Raw genomic sequence first — 6,910 nt, forward strand, 5'->3', positions numbered from 1 at the left:
TATATATTTTAAATAGCTTTTTGGTGGTAGATTTTGGTTCAATTTCTATTTTGTTCATATTATACTTTTAGTTTTAAATTTGGAGTTTAGGTTTTAAAATGTTAAAATTTTATTTTTAAGATATGGGTTTTGTTTTAATTTGATCGTTTTGAGATTTATATTTTTACCTTAATTTTTCATTAATTGTCAACTTTTCATCTTTAGTGATACTAGTCTATTAATTAATTTAAAATAATTATAATTAATTGAATTTCATTAATTTTTCATCCATGCTTAAAATTAAATTTAGAATTTCATTTCATAATTAATTTAAATTGATTAATAGACATTAGCATCAAAAACTAAAATTAAGAATTTAGTTAAAAATCAAGATTAAAAATGTAAATCTTAGAATTTAGAGACTCTAAATTGAAACAAAACTTAAATCTCAATAGTAAAATTGTAACATTTTAAAATTTAAAGACTAAATTAAAACAAAACTAAAAAAAATTAAGGATTAAAAATATAACATTTTGAAATCTTTCAAATAAAAACTAGATTCAAAATTTAGAGACACAATAAGTATTTTTTCCAGGTTTTCTTTTGTTTAGAAAAAAAAAAAATCAAATATTAATTCTGAATAAATTATAAATTTGATTTCCATAGAAATTTGGTTTAAAAGTTCTAATTAGTCTATGGGCTCAGCTTCCATTTGTGAATCTTTAACTAAAAGAATCAAATTGGTACTCTTAAAATCCTTGGTATGAAATTGGAATTTAATAGGGATCATCAATAGTTGAAACTAAGCTGAATCATATAGACTAAAGAAATTAAAAAATTTAAAACTATAGGATCAAATTAAAACTTGTCTAGAGCTCAAATTTGTAATTTAATGGGCTATTAATACCATTGATTAAATGATTATTAAATTAAAAAAAAAGGTTGACATACTAACTATATTTTTATTCAAAATTCAACGATAGTAGAGATGAATGATCGAACTATGATTCAACCTTTAAGATATGCTAATTATATAAATTTATTTACTAAGCTATATTTGAATCGACAAATGTTGACATACAAATATAAATGCTTTAAACTAAATTTATATGATAATTTTTTTAATATATGGAGTATAGGGTAATTCTATCATCATAATCAGTTATTTTTTTTTTAAAAAAAAACCTTGAAATGTACGTTATTAAAGCCTTCAGATTTTTTTTAGTACAATAAAAAGTAGTACACATATTTCTTTGATAATTAACTTGATCGATTGATTTATTTAATTTTGGGAACAGTTTGGAGATATGGTCATTTGAGATGGTGGTTTTGTTATCAGGGCTTCTTCCCAATCCAAAGCTTGAAACTTCAGTTCTATCAATCAGGTGAATTGACTAATTTAATTTTGATACTATATATACAATGTTAATTAAATTAAATTTTAATAAATAATGCAGGCTCTAATCCTAATTAGCATTAGTTAATCTCTTTTTCAGCCTCAATATATGTTCAATGATTTACATGATACCCCTTGGAATCACTGGTGCAGTGAGGTTAGTTACACTTAATTAATTTTACTTTTCATATTTTTCTTCATTCCTATGTTTTTTTGCTATTACAAATTAGGAAAAATAGAATGATGGAATTTAGGTGGTACAAGAAAGAACTAGCTTTAGGATAATTTATGAGGAGCTCTAAAAAAAATGACAGGGACTAAACTGAAAATTTTAAAAGATGAATTTTGCTTTCATATTTTGAACCAAAACCTTCAAAAACAATGAAAATAACTGGGAAAATCAATTTTATAATTCTCCTCAATTTAACACATTGAAGGAGTAATGATATTAATTTAAACCCTAAACGTACATATAGGTCTCGTTTATTAAGGTCCCGTTTGATAAACTTTTTTTTGTTTTTGAAAATTAAGCCTATAGACGTTACTTCCACCTCTAAAATTCTTTCTTTGTTATTTACTTTTACCAATGGTTTAGAAAACCAAGCCAAGTTTTGAGAACTAAAAAAAGTAGCTTTAAAAAAGTTGCGTTTGTTTTTTTAAATCGACTAAGAATTAAACCATTGTACTTAAGAAATATGCAAATTATTGTAAGAAATGTAATTGAAATAGACTTAATTTTCAAAAACAAAAACAAAAAATCAAATAGTTATCAAACGGGCCTAACTAATTCGATTTTATTTTTAGTTTTTAAAAATTAAGTCTATTTTCTCTTTGTTTTATATAATAATTTGCATATTTATTAAGTACGAGAATTGAATTTTTAGTCAAATTAAAATTTTTAAAAACAAAATTTTAAGGGCCGTTTGATAATCATTTGCTTTTTTGTTTTTTTTTTGTATTTTAAAATTAAGCAAGCATATAGACATTACTTCAACCTCTAAATTTTTTCCTTAATTATGTACTTCTTACTAATGGTTTAAAAAGCCAAGCCAAACTAAAAAAACAAGCTTTTAAAATGTTGTTTTTGTTTTTGTAATTTGGTTAAAAATCCAATCATTGTACTTGATAAAGATGCAAATTATTATATGAATTGAGGAAAAAATAGACTTAATTTTCAAAAACTAAAAACAAAAAATAAAATGGTTTCCAAATTGGGCTAAATAATTCTCATTTTAGTATTTGAAATTTGACATGGTTTTTTAATATTGGTAAAAGAATGGATAACAATGAAATAAATTTAAAGATAGAAAAATTGTTAATAGGCTTTTAATTTTCAAAACCTAAAAGTTAAAAGCTAAATGATTACTAAACGGAATCTAAATGAATCAATTTAACCTTTCATTAAAAATTTATGACCATTTTCACTTGGTTTTAATCAAACTGGTCTCAAATCACTTGGTTTCAATCATACTGGACTCAAAGTCAGCTACAAATGTATTTCCCTCAATATCTTACCAAAGGAAAAAAAAAATGTAATTCTTTCCATACAAGTAGGAGAAAAGTAAAGAAAGACAAGAGAAGAAGAAAACCACTAATATTAATATATACTAGCCATTTGATTATAGTATTTATCTATAACATTATTACATCAGAATACCAAAAATATGGCCAAAATCGGTTTATTTATGAAAGTTTGGACTTTTAATTCATATAATTATTAATTGAGACTTTTGATACAACTTTAAAGTATAAATGAATCTTTTTCACCATATTTTATAATATATCTTGTTCTGGTTGCACTTTGGTTATTTATCTCGATCTATATTTGTTGGAACAGCACAAGAGTTTCAAATGAACTTGGGGCAAGAAGGCCAACGGCGGCCATCTTAGCAGGACGTGTTGCAATGGGGATGGTGATCATAGAGAGCACAATAACAGCCATTATCATCATCATTGATAGAAGATTATGGGGTTATTGTTACAGTACTGATGAGACTGTGGTTAGATATTTGGCCCAAATCTTGATTTTGCTTGCGATTGTGCACATCTTCGATGGAATTCAATCTATTTTCTCAGGTTTGTTCTTCCTCTTAAATTACATAATATTTTCAATATTTACAATCGTTATAACTTTTTACTCAAATGTATCATTTCATCTTACAATCTTATTTCATTTTTCTTTTGTTAAAATTAAAACACGAAGAATCGAAAAATCAATTAAATCTGTAGAACGATGAATCAAACTTAGTGTACAAGAAAAAAAAGAATTGTATGTAATGGTATGGTGTCGAGCCCGCATATATTTTGATGCTCAAGTCAGTATTGAGTTTGTGAATAGTGTATAAATCAGTTGAAAATAGTATTATGTATTTGATCGTAATTTCCTCTTGAATATATGTAGTCTTTCTTCTTTTATAAAGGATATTTATTCAAGAGGGAGCTTTCAAGCATTCTCCTCAAGGTTTTTGCCAAGATTTTTGGTCGTTATGAGACAAATGAAACGATCACTTAATAGACATGTGTGAGACAATAAACATCAAACTCCAAAGGAAAGTATTTTTTTGGTCAAGCCAATCCCTTCAAAGCTTCCCTTTAAGTAAGAAGGAAAGTTGGACCCTTTTTTTTAGGGGTCGGCCTCATGTTTGCTTCAACTCTTAGTAGTCGATCTTAAGGATAAATCAACCTCCTTTGATGGGTGGATCATTTTGTTCTTGATCATTTTCTCAAATCACTATTAAGAGTGCGAACAAAATTCTACATTGGTTATGGAAGAGAATGAACAAAGGTATATAAGTGTAGACAGTTATCTCCATTGGTATGAGATATTTTTCGGTGAAACCAAAAGTAAAGTCACGATGGTTTTTGCTCAAAGAGGATAATATCGTACCATTGTGGAGATATGCAGAGATTCGTTGTCCCTATCAGTTACATCTCTTAAAACTTTAGCTAGCCAAAGACTTCGACCAGTTACCTCTTCTCTTGGGTTTGGCTGATACTTTCACCTACAACAATTGCTCCCACTTTCGAGTTAGGTTATGTTGCTTTTGTATACTTCTTGTCTAGCGGCTTGCTTGTTCCCAAGTTGATAGTTCAAATCATGCATGGTGAAACTTGATTAGGTAGTTTGGTTGGAACTTATCCATAGTGACCCCATTGCACTTCGACATTAGTATTAAGGCATTTGTTCAGGCTTAATCGTTCTCTTGGGCCTAGATTCAAACATTGGTGTTTGCTAGAAATTCTTTTAAACCATACATTTGTCTAAGCTTTGATGTTCCTAAGGCATACCCATGTCCCACACTTGAGCATAGACACCTACCATTGACTATTAGCTTCCTGATATTTTTTCTAAGAATTTTGTTCATGGTCATCTCTTTAGAAGTCTTGAGTGATATATAATAAAATTCACTTTCACGCATCAACTTACATTTTTGGGTCAATTGATAATTTAAGATGGTAACAGAGCAGGATGATTCAAGATGTCTTGTGTTCAAACCTATACATTATTATTTTCTTCTCGATTAATATTCATTTTCACTTGTCGGGTCTTCTTCATATATCAAGCCCACAAGTGAGGGGAGTGTTCAATGATATATAATTAAATTGGCCTTCATCTATCAACATAAATTTTTAGGTCAATTGGTGATTTAAGAAGAAGATCCAAATCTTTTGATTTCCTCCACAGTCTATATAATATCTATTTAATTACGTGTGCAAGTTCAACTAACGAACTCAACAACAAAAGTCTATAGACACCATTTGAAAATTCAAATTTTCATACAAAAAAAAATCATTTTAAAATATGAGAACTAAATACATATACAACTTTAAAGTAAAAGATTACAAGAAGCTTTCAAAAGTAATTCGAGTGAATAAACACATCCGTATACAAATTCAAGAATTAATTAATCTTTGAAATATAAGATTTTTTTAATTTATATTTCATCTTCATCTTCAAGTATCTAATCATTAATCAAATTTCTATGAAAATAATCAAAATGGTAATGGTTTCTTCCCAACTTTGTTGTACTCTTCTTTGTGTGTTGATAGGCATCACAAGAGGATGTGGAAAGCAGAAGATTGGTGCTTTTATTAACTTGGGAGCTTATTATCTTGTGGGCATCCCTATGGCTATCTTTTTAGCCTTCTTTCAAGGCATTGGAGGAAAGGTGCTTTACTTAATTTTGCAATTTCATCTCTTTTTCTCTTTTTATTTTGTCATTTTTTTTTAACTTCACATTAATCCATTTGGAAATTTTTGTGTAGGGTCTATGGATGGGAATCATAATGGGTGTCTTACACAAGCTTTATTTCTTGGGATCTTGATTCAATGCAACCAATTGGGATAAAGAAAGTGTCTCCATCTTCTTCAATCCCTTTTCGACTAATTTAATTTTATAATTTCAATAATCAATTGTGTATAAAATGGGAACATAACCAACTATATATATGTTTGTTGCAATTTCAACCTAGCTCACATAATAAGACATAACTATTTTAATAGTTCGATTTTTTACTCTACAATTATTGAACATCAAGAAAAAAAAAAAAAAAAAAAAAAAAAAAAATATTATTTAAAGATTTCTTAGCAAGTTTGACAATATAGTTTGATAAGTTCACTCACTCCACAATTGTGCATGAGTGAGATTGTTATTTATTGGTGTTGGATTTTGTAACAATGTAATTTGATAAGTTCGCTTTTATATCATGATTAAAAAAAATTATAAAATTGTTGCAAATTGTTTTAAAATATTTAATCTCTTTTTCTCTATTTTTTCAGGTCAAAAAAGCGGCCGATAGAATTATCAGCTCAATGCCAGAAAATCTTTTAGAGTGATACAATCAAATTATAATTCCTTAGTCCTCAAATTTTAGCAAAATTCTAGTGGTTAGACATCTTAGTCATCACATTTGTGAGGAAATATTCTAAAACTAAAATGAAATTATAGCCCGAAAATTTTCTTATTTATGTATTCTAACATATTGATGTGAGTCTTTTCAACCGAAAGATGTGGGTTGTAAATTCATGTCGTTTTCTTCTCTGAGTTTGTCCTTGCATGTGTGAGAGCTTGGGCAATTAGGAGAATTGCAATATGGTTTTCATCAAAACCTTATTCCCTCAATTGCATTTCGGTGTGACTGGATTATGGATTATATAGGTGCATTTTCAGGTGCGACCTCTCAGCTGGACGATGATACTACTATTCCTGGATCCTCTCTCTTGAATCCATTTGGCAAGTTAGGGACTACTATGTAAGTGGATGCATCATTCTTAGTGCGGAAGCTAGTGATCACCTTTGTGTCAGTGAATTCTTTTTGGAAGAAAACTTACTAAATAGAGAAATAGATACCGAACAAAGATAAACATAATTCTAAGCATACTGTCAGAAACAATACTCAAAGAAAATGGAAGATGAGAAACTTACTCTTGATGTAAAACACTTCTTCACACTCTCTTCTCTAGAAGATCACGAGCTCTTTTCTTCTTCACAAACAAAGCAACATACAAACTTTCTCTTGGACACCACCAACCAA

The 6,910-nt window shown here is 28.3% G+C and overlaps 1 pseudogene; it reads left to right on the forward strand.

The window, feature by feature from the left end:
• Positions 1 to 6,402, forward strand: part of LOC120080297 — a 13,221-nt pseudogene extending 6,819 nt beyond the window's left edge.
• Positions 6,403 to 6,910: the final 508 nt, after the last annotated feature.

Source organism: Benincasa hispida, chromosome 6 (genome assembly GCF_009727055.1).
Source record: "Benincasa hispida cultivar B227 chromosome 6, ASM972705v1, whole genome shotgun sequence".
NCBI lineage: Eukaryota > Viridiplantae > Streptophyta > Magnoliopsida > Cucurbitales > Cucurbitaceae > Benincasa > Benincasa hispida.